General features: G+C 50.3%; 1 protein-coding gene across 8 annotated transcripts in view; it reads left to right on the forward strand.

Moving 5' to 3' along the window:
* The first annotated feature begins 2,168 nt into the window (after positions 1–2,168).
* PPFIBP2 (PPFIA binding protein 2) overlaps positions 2,169–23,677 on the forward strand; it is a 143,950-nt gene continuing 122,441 nt past the window's right edge. For 2 of the 8 annotated variants that reach the window (XM_030331823.1, XM_030331827.1), the window contains exon 1: positions 2,169–2,342. The gene's annotated coding sequence lies outside the window, so the exon portion shown is untranslated. Of the gene's footprint in view, positions 2,343–2,413; positions 2,684–23,677 lie in introns of those variants that run through there. The other 6 variants (XM_030331828.1, XM_030331829.1, XM_030331825.1 and 3 more) reach the window with 5 other exon arrangements.

Below are 23,677 nucleotides of genomic sequence, written 5' to 3' on the forward strand. Positions count from 1 at the left end.
CAATCTGTTGTGCAATGAGGCAGGTATGAATAAATAAACATGGCAATGTTCCCCACTCCATGGGTTTGTGGACATTACCTACTCCGTGGGTAAAATGACATTACCTATTTCACGGGGATAAGGAACATGGACTGCCTCGGGAGGAGGGTAGAGTGGGATTATCAGTGAATGGAATTATGTGTGAGTCCTGCACACATAATTCCTCTGGAGGCACAGAGGAGGGTTGCCCTTCATCTGTGATATACTTTAACTTGTCGACTCTGCAGAGTGCACCTGCCACTGACAACACTCCCAGGTGCTTTAAATTCCTACGGCTAGAATCACTCTTTTAGGTCAAGACATTTTCTCCTTGTCAATGTGCCACTTTGCTTCCTGGGAGCCAGGGCAGCAAAGCATTCAGGCCCACGGATACTATCTTGGGCTTCTTTTGGGTGAATTGTTCAGCTCTGAGGTCTCTTGTTGGAATTTAGTCAGGATGAAAGTCCCTATGGCCTATAGCAGTAGTTAAACTCGAGTGCATGTAAGAATCGCCTGAGGGGCTTTTAAAACTCCTAATACCAGGCCATACTCCCAGACAATGAAGCCAGAACCTCTGAAGGTAGGACCCAGGCTGTACTTTTTTAAGCCCCCTCCCGCAACATGGTTCTAGAGCGTGAATAAGCTTGAGAACCAGTGACTTACACCATTTTTAAAGGTAATTTTAAAAAAGTAATTGTATAATTCAGAAAGCAGGTTAGTATTTTCTAGAGACTGAGGCTAGGGCAGTGTGTCCACTGGGGCAATAACATGTGGGATTTGGAAACACCCATGAACTCATGTGAACTATAGCGCCTAGGTCTACAAAAGCCTCTGCTGCTATTTTAAGGAAGTGAAAGAGAACTGAAGGGTGTCCTGCTGTAACACAACTCTTGTGGGCCCCAGCCTTCCTCTGCTGGCTTTGCCTCTAGTCTGCTTCTGGCCAGGTTCCGGCAGTGACCAGAGTCTCATATTTGCAGGGTGGCTTAAGTTCTGTTCACATGTAAAAGCCTTCTGGGCACACTGGTAATTTCAGACCACCAGGGTAATTTGAAAAAAAAGATGTGTCTTACGGAGTTTGTCCAGCCTGTATAAATGTAGATAAAAACTGAGGCCAGGGCTGCAGTGACTCCTGCCAGTGACTCCTGCAGTGACTCCAGCTCGGGACTATGCCAGAGTGTGCAGTGTAGATGCCATCTGCGGTCCAAAGGGATTTTAATCAGCTGAACTGAGCAACTGGTCCTGGGAGGCCCAGGCAAGGCAACAACCTAGCAGCACAACCAAAGGGGATTCAGGCCATACACTAGGGGAAGGTGTTGGACTAAGTCCCCAGGGCCCAGTCCCGCCTTGATTCCAGAATTCATTCCTGTGGTCAGAAGTCGCCAAAGCTCTTGGCCCTATGGAACCCCACCTTGGTGCTGAGCACAGAGAAGTGCTTCTTGTCCTTAGCTGTTCACAGGACAAGGCGCAAAGTGTCTTTAGTCGGGGCTGACCACTAGGGGGACCTCCACGCCAGGTCGCGGGGTTCGAGTGCAGCCGGACTCCAGTGGGACGCAGAGCCTTCCAGACGGGTTGATCAGAGACAGGGAATGAGGCTGCCTTCAGGCCAACCTCAACTTGGACTGGATCCTACGGGTCCGGGAAGTCCGGACACCCAAAGTGTTGCTACTCTGGGTGTGCCTCCAATCGGTTTTTCCGTGGCTTCTCTCTTTGCAACTCTAGATACAAATTGCTTTTCTGCTTCCTCGTTTTCATTTCCTACGGCCGGGGAATGAATGGTGCTGAAGGGCTGAAGAAGCCCAGGGGACAGGCAGCACCAGAGCCAGGAACCGCCCGTCGGTGTCTCCGGGACCGGAAGGGTGCAGGGCGGGGAGGCAACAGGAGCGGGGCGGGGCTCACGGGGGCGTGGTCTGCGGGAGGCGGGGCTTGTAGCACCGTCCAGGGGGCGGGGCCACGGCTGGGCTGACTAGGCGAAGGCAGGTTCGAAAGGGCGGAGTTGACGAGGCCGGTCCCCGAGGACAGGGAACCGGTGGCGGACCGGTCCCTGCGGACCGCCGCGGAGCCCGAGAAGGAAGGGGAGTGGAGGGGCGGTCCCAGGGAAGGAGGGCGGGGAGAAGCGGGGGCTCCGGGACGAGCCTCCTGTGGGTCCCGCCCCCGTCACGTGGGCTCCAGACCCGGCCGCTGCCGCTCGGTCCGCTGGTTGGTCGGTCAGTTGGTCGGTGGGTCAGTGGCCTGCAGCTCGGTTCTCGGCTCTCATGTTCGGAGGTGGGAGGGACACGGGAGCGGCCCTCACACCTGAGCCGCCCGGAGAGGAGCCCAGCACCCAGGTCAGTGGGCTGTCCCCACGCCCCAGGTCCCCTGCGCGTTCCGGACCGGGAGCCCCCCGCGGGTACATTGCCTAGGTAACCGAAAGCCCCCAGATTCAAGAACCACTCGAGGAGTGGGGGTCAGTGCCAGTTAGGGCCCCAGAGTGGGTCCCAGATGCGAGGGCAGGAACCCTCTTCCTCTTCTCTGGCCAGAAGACTGGGAAGAGGGTATAACTCCCGAGGAGGATTTGCTTCGAATTTTCACCCGACCCTGCCTGGGATCCATGGACAATCCGCGCCCCTGCAGGTGCCAGCATGGCCCTGGAGATGCGCTGGATGGTCATTCACTTCAGTTTTGTGCGGTATGTCACCGAAGCATCAGAGTAACTAGAGAGCACAAGGGTGGGGGGGGGGGGGGGTCAGGCAGCTTAGGGTCTCTGCCCAAGCATATCTGTTCAGTGTGGTCAGATGCAACGCCTCGACTGAGACCAACTCTATACTCTAATTGCAAAAATGCAACATGCCATCAAAGTCTCAAGCCACTGCAGTCCCAGGAGACTGCCAGATGGGGATGGTCCTACTTAAAAGTGGGCTCCTCCTCTCCCTCATGACATCCCAACTCCAGTTTTGCAGTTTTTCTTCAAATGAAAATAAGATTATGTATTTAAAAGCTAGAATTTCCAAAGTTTGTGTAGGATTGAAACAGGTATTCTAACTAGTGTTTAATCCTCTTAGAAAACAAACCCAGAGTGTTGTAGTTTGCTTTCAGAGCAGCTGGATATTTGGTATCGGTGGATCCCCCTTTGCATATTTTGGTCTACTTCCTATCTTTCTCTTCATTTGTCTCTTTCCTTTCCCAGTTCCTTAATTGATTATAACACACATCGGAAGTGTTTCCAAATTGTATGTTGCATTTTGTGAAGTTAAATGCCCAACTACAGGAAGGTAGTTGGCTGTGCACAAAATTCATCTTCAAGATGTTCAGTCTTTGATTATTGTTTGTATCTGGAAAACAAAATATTATTTGATTTCGAGATTATTTCTCTCTTGGGGTTGGAAGGCAGCCCATTAGTATTCTGCTTAAATTCATATTTAAACAACTATGAAGTGGGAGATGAGAGAGATTAGTGCATTTCTCACTGCATTCATACATGATTTTATTCATACATTTATTATTATTATTCTTACTTAGAAATTAGATGATGTACCAGTTATTAGCTTATTGCTACTGGGGGGGACAAACTGAGAATCATGGTCTCTTCTTTACTGGGGTAGCTATGGCAGGTGCACTGGTTTTAAGACCATGCACTGGTTTTAAGTACATGACAAATGCCCTGAAGGAGGGAAGAGCAAAGAGTTGTGGGAATTCCTGTCTTTCACCTGAGCAGGGAAGATCTGGATATTTCAAGAAAGGGGTGATGTGTGTGATCCATCTCGAGCATTCTCCTGGGCGTCTCCAGGCAGAGGTGGGTAGAGCATGACCTGGGCTGAGATCTGTGTAGGCAGGGCAAGCACCAGCTAGTCATGAGAAGTGGCAAGTGGTCTAACTGGACTCCCAGAGCAAGTGCTAGACAATAAAGCTGGTGACAAGGATGAAACATGGCCCCAGTGGGCCGTGAAAGCCAGGTGCAGAAGTCTGGACTTAGAAAGCATGGAGCCAGTGACAGGTTTAATCAAGGGATTGACTGTGAGCTTCTCAAAGTCCAGGACCTTGGCTCTTGACCCTCCCAAACCCCTAGCCAGACGGGGAGAAAATCCAGTAAATATTTGTGGAATGAATGGTCAGGCAACCCTTTGGATCTGAGCTTCTCAACCTTTAACAAGCTTAAGAATCACGAGGGGGGTCTTAATTCAAATGCAGATTCTGATTCCTACCTAGGTCAGGGTGGAACCTGATCTGCCTTTCTAACACATTCCAGGGTGGTGCTCTTCACTATCTATGGCAAGGATTAAGGACCTTGGTTTGCAAACCTGGGGAGCTTTTAAACTGTTTGGATGAAGTGGGTCCGGGATGGTGTCCCAAGTTCCCCCAGGGGTGATTCTGATGAAGGCCAAGGTGGAGCCTGCTCTAGCCCACTGTGGCTGTGGCAAGGAGTGAGCAGAGGGGAAAGACCCTGGGATGGAGGGACCAGTTAGGACATTGAAAATCCACCAGCATAGAAGCGGTGAGGCCTTCTATTGGGCCTGAGTGGGACAGGTGGGAGAGACTTTGGAAAGATAGAATCTGTGAGCCAGGGGGCCAGGGATATGTGGTATCTGTCTTCAGACTGACCGGACTGCTTCCAGCAGTGAGGATAGGGGAATGATTCCGAGACACTTCAGCTTTGGAGAAGAATGGCATGCCCTTTAGGCTCTACCATTTGACATGATACATTGGAAGTTGGTTTTAAACGTGGATGTCAGAATTTTTTTTTTTTTTTTCTGAAATACAAACCTGTTCATGACTTCCCTGCTTAAAATCCTCTGGCTGATCCCCTCTTGCAAAATATAAGGGGGAAAAGCTAATATGAATGCAACTAATGAGGTATCTAGACATTTATTAAGTTCGCAGACTGTGCACCCCCATTCGAGAGGCGACACTTGGGTGGGGGGAGATGTGACATTGTCACCACTTGGTGTGGGCACAACTAGGCTGAAGCTTCTGGCAGCTTTGTTTTTTCTGGAGTCACTATTTTTCCTGCTTCCTCTTTACGGTGGTTCCACTTTATGTTTCCTGGCATCAGTCTTTGGTTTCAACACTTGCTGGCATCTAGGTGTCTCGGTTTTCAAAGAGCCCACGGGTGGTTTCAGAAAGGTGGGCTGTATCCCTTATAGACTCTGAGAGCCAGGTCTCCTTAGCCCTTGCAGAGCTTCAAGACACCCATTCTTATCTCTGACCCACTCAGTAAATAACCTGGGAGATGCAATCTGTTTAGCTTCAGACCCAGATCTCCTCAAGGCCTTGCAATTTTCCAGGGGGCTGCTAACACAGCTTTGTCTTCAGGAAATTTATGATTTTTACTTAGTGCTCCTAGGTAATTCTTACTTTGGTGCTCCTCTATAATTCTTGCTTTCATTTCCTCTGTCTGTCACGTATGCCCTTATGCACACAGAGAACTGACTCTTCACTGTGCACCATGCTCTTAATCACCGTGTTCCATGTCATGTAGTCATTTGGCCCTGTAACGTATCTGTGGATGGAAGGTCTGCACAAGATGGGATAGGGTTGCCTCCCTGATAGGATAAAGTATAACATCCTTCTTTGGCCTTCCAGGCTCTGCAAAGGCTGGCAATAATTTAGCTCTCCAGCTGTATCTCCACTGTTCCCCAAACCGAGTAGCTCAAGAGATCCTATCTTTTGTGCCTCTCTGTCTTTACACGCACTATTTGCTCTTCATGGAAAGCTTTTTGTCTGCCCCGTGAGCTGAACGGACTCTTATTAACTTCAGGATGCAGATCAAACTCTTGAAGCACCTCTCCTCCCCCCACCTCCAAGTCACTTTTACTCTTCTCTCTAGTACATACATGTAGCATCAACTGGAGAACTGTGCTATGGTCCTGAGGTGCTTTATTGGCATGTCTCTGTCCACACCCACTCCAGACTCTTGTGTGCAGCCCTACATCTAGCAGATGTCCAGGAAGAGTTTGTGATAAACATGGGCCTGGAGCTGGCTGGTTTTGCAATGTTTGCTTCAGTGAAAGGGGAAAAGAGTAGGCTATTCTGCACAGGTGATGAGGGAAGAAACAAGAACAGAACCTGAAAGACTGGGACAAGCCCAGTGAGGAGTGTCCCACATGGCTAGAGTCAGAGGGTGGAGTGGGGAGGGGACACTGGGAGGTAAGACTGCAGTCTTAGGCTGGGGAGAGGTCAGGGAAGGCCTTGAGCATTGAAGCTAAGGAATTGACATTTTCTTCTCATGATATTGAAGGCCTTTTGGTGTAGAAAACACGTGGTGAACTCTCTGCTTTCAGGAGGATTCAGGGCTGAAAAGGGCCGGTTGCAGGGCCAAGGAGCAACTTCCTGTGAGAATATGCTCTTGGAATAACCCATAGAGGTAGCTTAGGGTGTAAATCAAGGCAATGGCAATAGAGATGGAGAGTGAGTGATCTTGTCCAGAAATCCTGCAGGATTTGGTGACTGACTGGATTTGAGGGAGAGGGAAAGGCATCAAATTGGACACTGACACTTTGTGCTAATGTGCTGGGAGAAGAACGAGGCATTGTTAGTAGCATGAGAGCAAGGAGGAGATTCTTGGAAGGGGGAAGGGAAATGAGGATGGTTGATTCCTTTTGGAATCAGAAGAGAGCCTTGAGTAGTTTCTCATATCACACACACACACACATACACACACACCCTCACACACACACACACACACACACACACACGAATGGTGAAGCGACCCAAAGGAACCTATGCAGGGTCACCTGCTGCTGGTGGCAGAAGCCAGGCCTCCTGGCCCTTTGGCCTGGGCCTCTTTGTAGCACTGTGAGTTGGCCAGAGAAGAGCTGCCAGAGGTCCAGATGGAGATTCCATTAGGCAGTGAAAAATGGGAAAAAGACCAGGTTTAGGGTGAATTCAGTCTGCAGAGCAGCTAAAGCTGGAATCTTAGAGGTCAAGAATTCAGAAGGGAGTCTGTTGGTAGCCATTGCAAATGGGGGTTTGAAGGCTCATGCGTCCTCCTTTCTGTCCTATGGCCTACTATATGTGGGCTGATGGAAAGTAGGGAGTGTTTTATGGTATGGACACTCATACTTGTTAGTGCTCCATGTTGGTACATGTGTATCGAATGGTTTTTCTGGGAATACAACCACCAATCTGTCAGTTCTGTGGAAAGATGTATTCCAAAACCCACACACTTTTGCCCCCCACCCCGACAAACTTTAGGGACGCATCCAATCAGTCCCGAGAAGTGGTCTGTGCAGTGTTGGAGTGGGGGGTGGTGGGTGGCACCCATCCGGGGAAGGCTTCCAGCCTTAGGGACCTCATTCCTCCAAGCAGAGGCCTGTGAGTAGGGCCAGTGTCAGGGGGCCAGATGGATGAGGGAGGGCCATAGCTGTCAGGGGAGGGGAGAAGACCTTATCTAGAATCTGACTGATGCCTGGAGACTCAGTGAACCTGAGGCTGGATTTCCTCTCCTCCTCATCTCTCCCTTCCACACCTTTCTGTCTGGCCAGGTCCCTCACTCTCCAGCCTCCCAAGGACAGGTCCTGCCTTTGCCATGGCACAGCGTCACCTTAGTTTGCTAAGACAGAGCTGGGCTAATGCATGTAAAACACTTAGATTATTGCCTGGTATGTGGTAATTGCCAAGTGAAAACAAAGACAAGGAAGCCTGGGGTTCAACTTCAAGGGAAAACTTGTCAAGCCTCCTGGCTCTTTTGAATTATGCAGCTGGATCTCTGGGAAGTTTCTACCTTATCTTGTTTTGATTTTTGTTTTTGGCGCTATAATTAATTAATTAATTATTTATTTTTACTGATACTAAAATGGGTGCAGGGCCTTCTCATCCATGGTAAAGAATCAAGGATAGCCATGGATTGCAGACTTGGGACTTGGGTTGTCCAGGAATGACTCAGGAATGACTTATACAGAGGTGAGTGGGTGGAGGGCCTTCTGACAAATCTCCAAGAACAGATTCTTAACCCAGGTGAGGCTGTTCAGGGGAATTGATGGCAGCCTGGCCTCTCCTCAGGCCTAGAGCTGCTGAGCCGGTCTCAGGCGGCTCTGCTTTGGGTATATCTGTTTCTTCCTGGTGATGAGGACAGGCATAAGGAAGGGTTCATCCAAAATCCTAGGGTTGATCTCTGTCTGCTCAGGGATAGCCACTGCTTGCTGGCTGCTGGGAGTGTGCTCAGTGGGCATAGTCAGAACTTCTGCCCAGACTCCCGGGTGAAAACGTAAATCCACAGTGAGTTGTGTGCATGGTTGGAATGTACCAGTCACATGTAGCTGGGCCTCTCAGCTGGGCAGGGACCACTCTAACTGGGAGGGCCACCCTTGTGACTGCACTGCTATCCCAAGAAGTCTTAGCAAGCTTCTCCAACCTGCTTCTGGCAGAAAAGCCCAGAAATCTCTGCCAAAAGGAACTCTTAAGGTTGATAAACCGTGTGTGTGTGTGTGTGTGTGTGTGTGTGTGTGTGTGTATGTGTGTGTGTGAGAGAGAGAGAGAGAGAGAGAGAGAGAGGAAGGAAGGGTGGGAAGGAGGAAAGAAAGGAAGGAAGGGAAAGAGAGAGAGAAAGAGGTAGTTGTATAGGAACCAAAGGTCTGTTGTAGGGATTAGAGAAGAGAGGAGGGCAGAGCCACAGCTGAGGCCAGGAACACCAAGAATCGGTTACCTTTGTTTCTTACATGCACTCGTGGCAACTCCACTCTCTTCAGGGGCAACAGTCCTTCTCCCAACACAGGGCCTTGTTTCCCCTGAATCAAAGAGGTTTTTGGAGGAATAGCTGGACACTGCGTGGCTTCACCAAGGCAAAAGAGGTGTCGGCAGGCTGGCCCCACGGAAAGCTGCCTCCAGAAGAAGGATATGGGGGCTTCCGGCTTTGACGGGTTTACAAAGGGCTTGTCTCATGAGGTGGGTGATATTATTCCCATTTCACAGGAGGCAAATATGTGCCAGAGAAGTGATTTTTTAAAAAAGACCCAGAGTTTTAGATTTAATTTATTGTCTAAATTGGGACACTCTTGAGAGAGAAAGGAGGCAGACAAATGCTGGGTGGGGTCCTGGGTGACAGGACTATCTTGGGTGCACCAGGGATGTGGTGTCGAACTCCAGATTCAGTAAGCAACCAGGTCAGGTAAGGGGGGGGGGGTGGTGGCTGGGGGACTGGAGAGAGAGGATTGCAGTAGGGGGAGGGGAGACGTTAGAACTTGAATTTGGACGGGAAAGGAAGATTCTTCTTAATTCAACATTTTACCAAAGCAAAGGAATAGTTCTTGGCTCTGACACCTGACCTTGACTGGATGTCATGAAAAAGTTTTATTACATAAGCTCTTCCTGTGACCAGCCAAGACATCTGGTTCTTCTATGCAGTGCCGCTCACCCGGTAACAACAACAACCACCCTGTGCGTCCGTCTAGGTTTTCGCCGCGCCAGCTCACTGGAACTGCACAGTGCCTCGGGCAGGGATTATTGTCCTGCTTCTGGAGATGAGGAAACTGACTCCTGCCTATCCCCCTCCTTCCAGCATGGCGGGCAGCAGGTGTTCTCCACCATGAGGACCTGGCCTCCCTGATCTCCGAGGTCCCTGCTAGCTCTAGAGTATGGACTTTGAACCAGACAGGCCTCCCTTTAAATCCCCCTTAAATCCCCCTGTACACAGATTTTCTGTCGCTGCTTTGAGCTTTAAGTTCCTCATTTGTTAAATGGGAACAATAATAAGCCTATTTCGTTTGGTTCTTGTGATGATGAAATGAGAGGATGCACATACCGTGTTGCCTGTGGTGCTTGGCTCATCCCATGTCATCCTCTTCTCAGGAAGCCCGGAAAAAACTATGTTGTCAAGAACAGTGATTTACATCATCTAGCGGGCTTATTCTGAAATTTCGGGGCAAGTAGCGTTCTCTGGGCCTCTAGGTGTGACACGGAAGGGGCAGCCCTGGTGAAGGTGAGCAGGGAGTCCATAAGGCAGAAGTACATGGCAGCCTGGTTTCAGATGACTGGTCACCCATGTATAGGATGAAGGCAGCAGAGGGAGCTGAGCACCCAAACCAGCTCTGTGAGATGTGGCATGTGGCAGGGAGGTGCAGAGTCCTGCCCGCAGACTCCAAAAATCAATGGTGTGAGTTTCCTACCTGACCATGTGGGAAAGCCCATAAGGTGCAACCTTAGCCTGGTTGCATTAATAGAAGTCCTGGCTTTAGACCTTGCTAGAAGATCATCCCACTTTGTCCTGCACTGGCCAAGGCTGGACACACCACACTCTGGGAGTAGGTGGAGGAGGGATGCTCTCTGCTGCAAAGCTGGAGTCTGTGCTCTGCAAGGTTTGAAAGGACTTGAGAACTGACAGGAAGACACCAGGGCCATGACTGATTTTCAGGTCGGACCTATCTTGTTGTGTGTTGCTCAGAGGGCAGAGTTGGGAGTCCATGGTGGTGATGGGAGAGAGAATTAGAGAAGAGGCAGATTTCAGTTCGAACTGATGTAAGAAATTCCACAGAATTCACGCTGATCTTTAGGGGGAGGCAGCAGTCTTACAGCCTGTGTTGTGGTCTATGTAAAGAGGGCGTTGTCCAAGCGGTATTGGTTAGAGAGAAGTTTGCAAAATAGTAGGGGAGGCAGATTTGCTGGGAGGTCTAACTAAGAGAACGGCAGGACTGTGGGGGATAGTTGGCTTCTGAGCAGAGATGAGTTGCAGCAAACGCAGGGTGGGATGAAGGCGGGAGGCCGGGAGGGGGTGGCTGCAAACTCTGCAGGACTTTCTCTGTCCCAAGCCACAGGCCAAAGTCCTGTCCCGTAACGGGGTTTGGGAGAGAAGCTTTGTGGCCTGAAACTCTGAAGCTGTGACCCCAAAGAAGTGATTAGACTCTGTGCATTCTCTGTTCATGCCTACCTTGGCTCAGCCACCTATCCGGGGCTCAAAGTCTCTTACAGACTCATGGTCACCCCTTGAAGATTTTGAGAACACAGCATCCTGGCATCTGAAGAACCTGGGCCATGTGGTCTGAGGCACTGGCTCACAGCATCCAAGAGGGGATGGCAGGTATAGGAAGGAGACATCCAGGAAGGCACTGGGCACGACACTGGGAAGTCTGACTGTCTGTCTGCAGCCTGGGCTGCAGAGTGAGCTTCCAGCCCTAAAAGGAGCTGGGGAAGGGCTGTGGGCAGCAGGGCCTTATTCAAGTAGGCTGAGGTTTTGGGTGGGGTGTATGGGCGGAGGATGGAGAGTGTTGTGGTTAAGCAACGTGGATGCCTGTGGGGCACGCTATCCTGGCCTGGTTGGCAGGGAGGGAGGCCAGGGACGCCCTAAAGTCAGAACTGGCCCACTGGATCTAAGGAAAGTCCCCCTTTCAGGAGCAGAGGTAGAGCATAATTCTAAGTACTCTGGAGGCAATAAACTTGTGACCTCATTTATTATTTCAGGCACTGAATGATTTTTGACCATCCTCTATGCTGAGGACTGGGATGATGGGAACATGAGAGGAGTGAGACATGTCCTCTGCTTGGATAGCACTTAAGGAGTGTACTCCTTTCTCAAAACAGGCAATAATGACCAAACCACAGAGAGAACATTCAGAGAAACAAGCGTTTGGGGTACCTGGCTTGCTGAGGAAGTGGCATTTGAGATGTGTCTGGAAGGAAAGATGGGGAACAGAGACTCCCCTTCCTCTGGGTGAAGGGCATTTCTGGATCAGGGAACAGCAATGCACAAAGGAAGGTGTGGGGATGGTGAATTAAGGGGCGGTTGCAGACAACAGCCAGGGGTTTGCTTTGGCTACAACTGAGGAATGGGGTTATATGGGTAACTGGGATTGGAGATCATCATTTATTAAGTCCCCGCCGGACGTCAGGGACCGAGCACAGAGCCATCTGTGCTGATGTACATCTCACAGGGGCCTCTCAGGGCTTTCACCCAGCAGGAAAAGTGACTTTCCTAAGGTTCCCTAACTGGCAAGAGGCTGAAATAAGACTTACGCCTGGTCTACCTGATCCTCAAACCCATGTTTTTTCCACTCTATCTTGCCACCATGTTGAGAGGTCAGATTATTCAGAGTCTTAAATTTACCATGAAGAGCCAATTCTTCATGTTGAGGTGGGAAGATGGTCAGTCTGCACGTGTCGGATGACATTAACCTGTGAGAAGCACTTGGTGGACGTGACCAGATTGTTAAGGATACACAGCCAGCCCCAATAAGTATATATGTACACACACAAAGACCTATTTGGAAGTAAGTCTCTAAAATAGTAGGAAGTTGCATAGTTCCGTGGTGCCATAGAAACTGTTACTTCCTGAGCACCATAGGCAATTGCTGATTTCCTGGCTGGATTCCTCCCACTCTATAAAGTACATGAGAATGGGGCAAGATAACCTGGAATCTAATCTAATTTCTACAAAAAGCCTCTTGGCTTAGCTACTTTATCATTAGTGACAAGTTGCCTACAACCCACCTCATCTGTTGGAGACCCCAGGGTGTCAGCCGTAAAGGGATATGTAAGATGGCGCTCTGGATTAGGTTGGAAGGTGGGGTGAGGGACTAGAGTCAGAGAAGCCTCGGCAGTAACCCAGGTAGGGGTGTGGGGGTGGAGAGAGGCCAACACTGTTCAGTAAACTGACTGGGAGTCTGCCTGTGCAGGGGTGTCGAGTGGGGGCTGGGGTGCCTGTGTGAAAGGAGAGCACCGTTTCCACCAAGCATGTTCAGGCTCTGAGCAGGTGGGTGCTGGTGGTGGCTGCCTGCTGAAAGTGGGCTCCTTCCTTATCTTGTATGCTATAGAGCCAGCCAGTCCTTATTGCTGATTGTGCCTGTGTCTACCCAGGGCCCCATCCTCTCTGTTCAGCTTGGCCGTACAGCCGGAGCTCAGAACCCAGATCCAGCCACAGCCTCTTCTTTAGGGTGGGCCCGGGGTCCTTCGGGCTGCCCAATGGGACGCTTCCCCTCAGCCTGGAGAGAAAGCCTGAGAAGACCACCTTAGGGAGGCTGGGTGCAGATTGGGTAATATCTGGGCTGCAGAGACTCGGGATCTCATGTTAACAGGAGACTTCAGGTGGGACAGTGCTCTCCCTCTGTGTCCTGCCTACTAATCAGGAGCACTTTGAAAACTGTTAAGGGCTGCTCCAGGGTCATGAATCTAGTCCTCAAACGTCATGGTTATTTGTATTTGAAAGAGAATTTTATTTTATTTTATTTTTTACTTTTTTTAACGTTTATTTTTTATTTTTTAAATATGAAATTTATTGTAAAAACCACATAATTTTCAAGAGAGAGCAAGAGAGGGGAGGGGCAGAGAAAGAGAGAGACACACAGACTCTGAAGCAGGCTCCAGGCTGTGAGGTGTCTGCACAGAGCCCAACGTGGGGCTTGAACTCACGAGCTATGAGATCATGACCTGCGCTGAAGTCAGACACTTAACTGACTAGGCCACCCAGGTGCCCTTGAAAGAGAATTTTAAATAAATCTAGTGACAGTTGAATGAGGGATGGCGTGAGAAGGCTTCCACAGGCTACATGAGACCCACGTCTTGTTGCATCACTGTCACACACCGCGTATGGCAACCTTTCCTAAGTAATCCCGGGGGCAATTGCCCATTTGGCCATAGATAGGTGTTCTGTGAGAGTGTGATGTCCACAGGGAGCAACTGTGAGGCCTCTCGGCCACCAGGACAACTTGACCATCTTCTGTCAAAGCCACCTCTGAATTAAATGGGCTCTCCTGACACCAGTGCCCCGGGCCAGGGACCTCCCGCTCCATGAATGTGGTCAGGACATGGCCCTTCCTGCCCCCAACCCCAGGAGCCCAGCTTCAGCTTCAGCCTCCATGTTTGGGGTCTCCCAAATCCATCTCCCGGCTGTGACTTCTCTGCCAGGTGCCTGCCTGGCCCGTGAACAACATAAACCCTGCCTGCTCACTGTCCCAAAGTGAGGTGCCTGAGAGACCCTGGTGGAATGGCTGAGAAAGCGGCCAAGGGGCTCTAAGAGTAAGCACAAGATCAATGGGACACTTTCTGCTCTGGAAGACTTGGTGGCCTGGACCTTTCTGTCCAATACTGCTAGAGAATCACAGAAAGTTTGGAGCACGTGTGCTGTGTTTGTAGCCCCAGGGTCTGCCTAACTGGGGGCTGGCTCCAGGGGATTTGGTAACTTCTCAAAGGGAGTCAGTGTCATGTATTTTTTCCCCTAACCCCAGCAGTTAGGGCCTGATAAGAGGTCTTGGCCAAGTCCATCTTCTGGAATAGTGCACTTAGGGACATGTTCTCTGAGAGGAGAGAGGCAACGTGTTGCAAATCTACTGGGCCGGGCACTGAGCAGGGTGGTTTACTCTGTCCTCTCTCGTAACCCTCCGACCAGCCTTGTGTGAGGCAGGTATTATTATCTCCGTTACATAGTAACCTGAGAGGTTAATATCTATTACCCAAGATCAAAAACTAACCCAGCTCTAAGGAGCAAAGCCAGGATTTAAACCCAAGTCTGACTGCAAAGCTTGGACTCATTCTACTGCCTCCCCCTGCTCCGCTCCTTCCTCAGGGGCATGGGAAGGAGTGCAGGAGCTCGGAGTTCGGAACAGGGGTGGCAGGGGGCAGGAGGGATCTCCTGTTGGTACTTCCTTCCCCTGCTGTGGGTCCTTTCTACCCTTTCACTATGAATCTGAGAAACTGCTGGGGGATCTCCCATGGGAAATAGCCCTGCTGTATGGACAAGAAGTGAGAAATATGGAGAGAGGCCCCCAGGAGCAATTGCAGATGCTCCCACCACCTGGGGATCAGACCGACTGACTTCCAGGAGCGAGATCTCTTGGGCACCCGGAGAAGGGAATTCTCTAACTGGCTTGTCTTTGGTCTGCAGGAGTATGTGTGCAATGGCAGATTCCTGGATCACTTTTCTCGGGAAAACCCCCACATCACTCTGGCCTAAGTGCTGTCAGGGGCAAATGTCTTGTGATAGGTGAGCTGAGATTAGTGCCCTGGGCCTTGCCCTCCTTCCCCCCATCACACGCTGGAGTTGTTGAATTGGGTTGAAGAGGAGACAGCTGGGCCCAGGGCACTTAGATCCTTGAATGCAGCTTAAGAGCCGGTCAGCTGCCACGTCTCAGAGTTTCCTCCTTGAAGCCCAACAAAGTCTGGCCTTGATCCCTGGTCATGTCCCATTTGGAGCTGACTTGCAAAGATAGATAAAGGACTATGAGGAACTGTCCCTACCTGGATGTTGTTTAAGTCTTCCTCAGACTGACAGGGATGGGGAACAGGGCCCCACATCTCTGGAGAGGAGGCCCTGTGTCCGCAGGTTAGTGTGTCCGGGATCAGACTGGGGCGGGTCCTAGCTTGTTAGCCCTGCCATAACAACACACACAGATTAGCTGGACTAAATGACAGAAATGTGTTGTCTCTCAGGTGGGAGGCTGGAAGTCCAAGATCAAGGTGTCGGCGGGCTTGGTTTCCTCTGAGGCCTCTGTCTTTGACTTGTAAATGGTCATCTCCCTGTGTCCTCACATGGTCTTCCCTCTGTACCCATCTGTGTCCTTATGAGAACACCAGTCATGTTGGATTAGGGTCCACCCCCATGACCTCGTTTTAACTTAATTATCTCTTTAAAGAGTATGCTTCTAAAGATAGTCACCTTCTAAGGTACTGGGTGTTGGGACTTCAACATATGAATTTGGGGAGGGGGATACGCTTTGGCCTATGACAGGATGTTTCCCAAATCCTCAGTGAACAAGCCTCCGTGTCCTGGTGAGGTAAGAGAGGCAGTCACTGCTGGTCCTGCCAAGGCACCAGGAGAGGAAGGTAGGCCCAACGCAGTCAGTGCAGGAGGCTTGATTGGCCTTGTCCAAAGGCTCAGCCCCGAAAAGTCCAGGCCGGGCAGTTCCCTTGTAGTCTAGGCTCTCTAGCAGCAGTGGGTTCTGTGTGCCGTCTTCATCTGCCTCCCATGTGGTCCTCAGGCCTCCAGTGAAGACAGAGCTGCTAATACCCTACTAATGAAAATCCTCCAGCCCAGGCCTACAGAGGAAGCCCCTTTCTCCTGACAGAGGCAGGAGCCAGGCTGTCCTTGCCAGTGCACACAGCCTGCCTTTAGGGAAATTCCCTAGTCTCTTACTGGTCTAAACGTTTTCCTCCCCAGTGCAAAAAGAAAACTGTTGCATCGATTCAAAATTAAACTGTTTGACAAGTGTTGAAATGAAGCCTCAAAAGACAGAATAAACTTTGATTAATCCAGTTAGTATTTACCTAAAGCCTGCCAAATTCTGGGGTCTGTGCTCCCCCCGAGCCAGCTTGGGAGGCACATAGGAGGTAGCCAGCTACAGGCTACAGTTATGTATGAGGCCCCTGAACATTCTAGATGATAGAGAAAACTCGCCAATTCAGATCTGTTGTTTTTTTTTTCTTGTTGCTTAGCATTGTAAAATAATAGAATAAGTGGAAATGCCTGGTTTTATCATCTGTTAGGGGAAGTTACGTTCTCTTCTCCCATCAGTCCTGTGGAAATCTACCTGCATTCACCACTTGTCCCTAGGTTGTGCCAGGGCCAAGCACGGTCAAGTCATTCTTACAGCAGAGCTCCTTCACCTCTGAGGATTAGTCCACGAAGAGGGGGTCTCGTGTACAGAGAAAGTGAGAGGGGAGAGGCTGCCCTGGACGACTCCCCACCTTTATTCAGAAGGGTGGCCAAGCTCGCTCGTGCTCTTTCTCACATGCCCCTCCTCCTTTTGCCCTCCACTCAGTGCACACACCTAACATCTCTCATCAGCTAGCATATACTGAGTGTCTACCTGTGTGTCAGGTTCACGGCTGGGCTCTGAGGATGGGAAGGTGAATAGGACATACTCCTTGCTCTCAAGCATTTTAATTTAGAAGAGGAGACAGACATATCGAGGACTTGGACAACCAGAGCCGTAAGCAAGATGATGCAGGTGAGTACCAAGTATGGCAGAAGCAGAGAGGAAGAGCCAGCCAGCACCTTCAGGCACTGGGGGGTGATGGTGTCAGGAAAGGCTTCCTTGGGTTGGTACATTTGGATAAGGTCTTAGAATGGGTGAGATTTAAAAGTATAGCTGGAGAAAAGCACCCCAAACAGAGGAATAGGGAAATCCTTCAGTTATTCAGGGAGTAGGAACTGGCTCAGTGGGGTTGAACTAAGAGTGTGGTGATAAGTGCAGCTGGGAAGGTGGATCTTATAAGAGGGCTTAGATGGCTGAGCTAAGGAATACAGCTTTGTTCCTGAAGCAATGGGGAACCATGGAGGGTTTGGGAGCAGAGGAGTAATGCCTTGGGAAAGGTGGGTTGGAGAAGAGTCGTCCAGAAGTAGGAAGCCTAGAGGAGGCAGCTTTGGCAATCAGGGAGAGGGTGGAGGCAGGGTGGAGAGATGATAAGTGTCTGAAGGAGAGTAAGCTGAGCCTTTGGTCATTTGGTCGGGTGTTAGGATCTACAGAGAGCCTGAATGGCACTGTACAAGAAGCACCATTTGTGTCACTAGGAATTGAGGTTCAAACCCCAGTTCTGGTTCTCTTGATCCCCAGCAAGGAAAGGTGGAATCCTGTGCCCTGCTCTGGAAAAGCTCAGATCCCTAAGTGCTGGATTTAAAAACAAACAAACAAACAAACAAACAAACACAAGGAAACCTTTGTTATAAAAAAAATTCAAACACAAAAGTAGAAGAAATCATATAATGAATCAATTTACTTATCAACCAGCTTCAACCATAAGCCCTTGCTGGTTATATTTTTAGGGGATATTTTTTGTGATGAAGCTTCTTGAAAGTATTCATGTTGCGGCTACATTTAAAGCATTTCTCTGAGTCTATCTATCATCAGGTTGAGGCACTGAAATGACTTGATGTCTGTTCCTCCTTGGAGGTGAGATTGTGCATGTGTGTGTTCTCTGCTGTGAGAAGGGCAGTGAGGGCAGCCTTCTTTGTGTTCTGGGGCTGAGGAAAGACACTTCTAGCAGTGCCCATCAGCGGGTAAGGTTCTGTTGCCAGGGGGCAGGTGAGGTGTGGACATGGGAGAGAGTGGAGGCATGGATGGCCTTCGGGGGGCAGTTTTCAGGGTTGGACACCCTCAATATCCACTCACTGAAGGATGCCTGTGGCCTGAGAGCCTGGTCTCTGCTGAGAAAATTGACAAGACTAATCTATAAACTAAATAGCAACGAAGTAATTCACTCTGGCGGGCATTGCCCAGTGGCCACAGCACAAACACCTGTCCTCCTAGACTGCCCTCCTGGCATTTCCCACAGGTGGATTACAGGGTCATCTGCAGGTTGCTGGGGATCCAGGCTCCCTGACAGAGGGCACTGTGTGGATGGTAGGGGTCACCCAAGCTGCTGTGGGGCCTCCTTGCTAGTGACGAGTACTCATACCTCCAGAGATGATGTACTGGTCACCAGTGTGCCATACAGACCAACACAGACCAGTCCTTCTATGGCCACTGCCACTTCATCCTTCACTGAGTGACCCAGGTTGGTGCGCGTTTGATAATTATTTGTACTGCGTAAGCACTGTCTGGTTTTAGCGCCAACTGAAAAATAGACCAAGAATCAGACAGATGGAGGACTAACGTATCAGCTCTGGGGCTAATAAAGATGTTGAGAATGGCCAGCAGGTTTCCCAGTGCATCCCTTTTCTTACCTGGCATATCTACCTAGGCCAGAGATCTGGAACAAGGCAGCTCTGGAAAAAGAGAGGGAAGGGTGGGGGTTCCTTCCCCCATTCCCTCAATCAGATACTTAGCGGTCCAAGAAAGAGGATGTCAGCCCCTGTTGGATATCCCCATGGCAACATGAAACAACCAAAACGGAAGTGTGAGCAAGTTGTGGGTCAGCAGAGATGCTCTTAGACAAGTAGGGGTAGGGATGCTGTCATAAAGGAAGGAGAATCACCTTGAAGAATTAGTTTCGATGGATAGAGACTAGAGAAGGGACCATTATTTGAGGGGATGGCAATGAGAAAGACACTGCAAATGAGAATGCCTTCCTATGGCTGGAGTATCAAGAAATCAGAAGGGTACAGTTGGAAGTGTCCAGGCTTAGCGAGGAAGTGCTGCAGAGTGGTTAAGAATATGACCTTGGAGTTGTACTGCCCGGGTTCAATCCCATCTCCACTGCTTCCAGGATGTGTGATTTGAGCAGTCGTTTAACCTCTGCAAGTTTCAGTTTCCTTGTCTGTAAAATTTGGATAACAATAGTTTATAAATATTGAGGTATGAGACACACATAAATATTTAGCTCGGTGCAGAATGAGTGTTTAAGAAATGGCAGCCATTAGCATTACCATCATGTGTCCAGGACAATTTGGGGTAAGCTAACAGATGCTTAGATGCCAGACTCATGAGCTTGGATTGCTGTGGGAGAGGCCAGGTGAGAGGAGGCCCTCCAAGGCCTAGGTTCAGACACCTGAACACAGCTGGGCCTGCTGTGGGAGGGATGATATGGAGCAGCGCCTCCCTGCCCAGAGCAATCCACAGGGGCCCTGTCCTGCTCCTTGAAGGCAAGGGCGGGTTCACGGGGGAGTGCATAGTGTGCAGGTCAAGCAGGCCAGGAGCTACCAAGAGAGAGCAGGACCATGCTGAGAGAGTTTCTGATCATGCTCAATCTCTGGGGCTGCTAAGAAATAGCCAGAAAGCTGAAGAGCATTTGAATGCTTTGGTCTGGAGCTTACAAAAGTAGTCTAGTGTTACGAGTTGTGAATATGGAGGTGAAGTATGGATTGTCCAGGGAGAGGCTGTAGAAGAAACAGGAAGAGAGCTGAGCACAGGGACGGTGAGTGGAAGCTGAGACATAGACATTTAGTGAAGGAAGAGGATCTGGAAGAACCCAGAGAGCTTTTTGTCCCCGATGCCAAAGGAGGAGAGCATCTCATGGGGTTTTGTGTGGATGAGATGCCAAGGAAAGCAATCCTAGCCAACACTGACTGATTGCCCGTCTAAGTGCTTTACTTGTATGAACTCCTGTAACCTTCACAACCACCTTTGAGACAGGTGCTTAAGTTATCCTCATCTGACAGATGAGGAAGCAGAGGCACAGGAGACCCCTGGCCAGGGAGCATTAGAGACGGGGTCTGACCACAGTCCGGCTCTACAGCTCAGCTTGTGCTTTAAGCCCACCCTTTGCTGCCTCTCACAGGAGTAAGAATGGATATAGCTTGGGGGGTGGGGGGCAGTAGCATCAAGGCACAAAAATGGAGATCTAATGGCAGCAGGCCTGGAGAGAACAGGAGGAGGTGAGAGCTTTGGTAGTGAAGCCAAGGAGAAACATGAGGTGGTGGCTGAAGGAAGGGTTTTAGGAGAGCAGAGGCTTTGATATTTGTGTGGTCCAGAGGAAGGAGTAGGAGAGGGGACAGAGGCACAGTCAGTGTAGAGAGGACACCACTGAGAGCCTGGGCCACAATGGTACTAGATTAGGGGAGGTTTTAGGAGGCCAGAAGGGGAGTTGAGGGATTAGGTTTCTCACCAAAGAAAGATGTGTGGTAGTTTGCCGAGGCGAGTCTGGTAGGAAGGATGCACCAGATTAAAGATCTAGGTGCAGGAAGATCTGGTGGAGCTGAAGCTCCTGAACTTGCCTTCTCAGGCAGGGGGAGATGGGGTGAGCAGTGACCCCGGTGGCATGAGCTGTGGAGGTGGCTGGAGGGAGGTGGGCAGGTGTCAGGGAATGATCTTGTGTGCTGACTGCTGACATACATCAGGCCCTTGCAGTAGGGGGCCCATCTCTGCTGTCCAGGGGTGCTGAAAGGGGAAATGGAGTCAGAGGAGAGTGTGGGAAGGTTCCTAAGGTGGGCAGTGGAAGGGACAGCCTGCCATGGCCCGGTCCTCGGGGAGGGGGAATTCTGAGTGAGCTTCCCTGAGAAGGTCCTAGCATCCTGCTGCATTATTGCTGGTAAAGGACAGGCAGCTTCCAGGTAGATTCCTTCAGTGACTCCCATTGCCTGATGGGTAAAAGCCAAGTTCTAGAGAGACCACTCATAACCTGGTCCTGGCCTCATTTGCTGTCATTCTTTCCCAGTCCTCTGGTCACACCAAGCTGTATGCATTCATGAGCATGCATGCACATGCATGTACACACACCTGTCCCCCAACATACTGTAGGATATGTACACTCCTTACTCCGTTTGCAGTGCGTTCATATTTCTGCGTGCTGCCCATCAGAGATACTACACTTGCTCCCTGAAACTTTCTGGGATTGCCCATACTTGCACTGGTCACTCCTTCCTCCTGCCGCCTCACCCTGAACATGCTCAGCTTCCCTCTCCCGGGAGTATACCGGGTGCCGTATTGTTGCATACGTGTCTTTCTGGAATCACAGGGCAATCTATGGTGCCCGGCACCTACCAGCTTCCCTTCGACTGATCCCCACTTGTATGAGTGGGTGACACACTGAGCCTTATTATCCACAAAATGATGAGCAAACGGTCAATTTTCAAAACTCAGCTTCTCTTTGAAAGTAACTTCTGTGTGATATTTTACATGTTGCTTGCTTACTGAGCTAGTGACATTGTAATATTGCCATTAGCACTGAATTGCTATCTGAACTTAATTTTAGGGATGATGGGAATTTCAGGGAAACGATGCTTTTCTTCTCACAAAGCAATACCTTGATGACTTTAAAATTAGACCATTAACTTATCCATTTCTGAAGTCGAAGTTGGTAAAGCCAAAGTTTGTTGGCTCTGCTTTATAGATCCCAGATAGAGGCCCAGTTCTACATGGACCCTTCACATTCTAATTGACGTGGATGAGCGATGAAAGCGTTTTGACCCTTGGAAGATAAAGAAGTGGCATTCATTCATTTCCTCTTAGCATCGACTCCAGGGTTTTACAGATGATGCGGGCAATAGTGTTTGTTAAATAGATAAATTTAGATAAATAATAAAAATATATACATTGATTTTAGGAGTCATGCATCTTTTATGACAGTTTCCTGTCCCATGTTTTTCTTTTTTCAAGTAAAATATGATCTTGTAACAGTTGAAGGGGGTCAGGGCAGTGCACAGAATCCCCATGAAGACACTGTATGAAGGGGAGAAGTCTTGGCTCCCGGTGTTTTGAGCCCTGTTTGTTTGGACATGGAAGCCAGCTTCCTGTCTCCCAGCCTTCACTGCTCTGAGCAAGTCTGCAGGACAAGGCAGTATGGTGGGGACAGCAAGCAGGGACTTAGGTGACAGACACACTGGACTCCACGGAAGGACTTTCAGCAACCATGTGACCTCAGGCAGTGTCTTAAACATCTTTATGTCTTAGTTGCCTCTTTTGTAAAACGGGGCTGATAAGTATAATACATCCGCACAGGACGGCCAGGAAGATTAATGAGGAAATGGGGATGGAGTCTTTTCACAGGGGCTGCTGCTTCTGGCGCAGGCAGCTTTTTGCACACAGGTGGAAACCGCACGGGCAGGAGGTAGCGTGACATCATCTGATGTCCTGTGGATGGTGGTAGTGGCAGGGCAGGCAGAGAGATCTTTGAGCATGTGAGGTGTTGTGGCTGTGGCATAGTCCTTCACATCCCAGCCTGGAAGGGGATACTCATTTGTGTCTACTCCTCAGACTTGATGTTTCCGAGACTCTCAGAAGGAAGCGAGAAAACCTTCCGCCCGAGAACACAGTGTTAAGAGGCACGTTGATGGGGGCTTGGTGATACTCTGTCTCCTGGACACCGTCTGGCTCCCCAGCTCCTTCTTCCCAAAGGCAGAGGTTCGGGCCTGGCTGCCTGCCCCTCGATCCCTCTCCTACTTGGAGTGTCTGCATTGCTTGTCTTCGGAGATCTGCCCGGACTCTCCTCCTCAGGCCTGGGTTGAGGCCCATGGCCCTGGTCACTGAGATTGCTGTGGGCTCTTCACCACAACAAGCCCTTGGTTGGGGAAAAGGACCAGCTTGGGGGCAGAATGTTAAGAGCAGAAATGGGAGGTGAGAACAGCCAGAGGAAGGTGAAGCAAGTGTTTAAAAATCTTAAGCAAAGACCTGGAAGGAAACCCAACATCAGCTCTTCAGTGTTCCCGAAGCCCAGAAGGTCAGATGTGCTGCTTGGGTGTGAGCCACGACACCCTCACGCTCTCTCATACCCGTTTCCTGGCCAGACCCCGTGCTCCTCCTTCTGGCTGGGCTCCTGTGTCTCATGCTCATATCTTTGAGGGTGCTGCTTCTTTTAAAAAGCTTGCCATTCCCAGCAAGAGGGAGGATGTCGGCCCTGCTCCTGAGTCCCGGGGACACCTAAGCTGGGAGGAAGTCCCTGGAGGTGAGGTGTCTGCACCTGATGCTACTCACTGCATTCTTCGGAGGAGGGAGTTGAGCTCTGTGGCCTATTCCCTTGCTACGATTGCGTGTTGGTGGGAGAGCTTTTGGGGTCACAGAGCCTTGCTTAAACGGGCTGTGGTTTGATGAAAGGGCTTGAGCTCTTTGGGTAAGAGCTTAAGTGGAAGCATCTGGGTTTGGATGTGCCAAAGGAGGCTGCTGAGGAGCAGTGACATGTGACAGGAGTTGGGCCGGGTTTTCAATGGAAGGGCCAGAAAGAAAACTCCTTCCAGCAGGTTCGGTGGAGCTGGGCTCCAGCACAAATGTTCTTAGGGATCTTTTGGAACTGGCCCCGCAGGGAGTGGCTGGGAATGCCCAGTGCACACAGCTCACTAACCTGGCACAGCGGGAAAGAGACGCTTAGCAAGAAATACTGCCTTCGTCCCCCGCTGGCCCCGGCACTGCCAGCCTGTGCCTCAGCTTAGCGCCCCGTGAGCGGTTCTGGCACACCT

The sequence above is a fragment of the Lynx canadensis genome, chromosome D1 (assembly GCF_007474595.2).
Source record: "Lynx canadensis isolate LIC74 chromosome D1, mLynCan4.pri.v2, whole genome shotgun sequence".
NCBI classification, from domain to species: Eukaryota; Metazoa; Chordata; class Mammalia; order Carnivora; family Felidae; genus Lynx; species Lynx canadensis.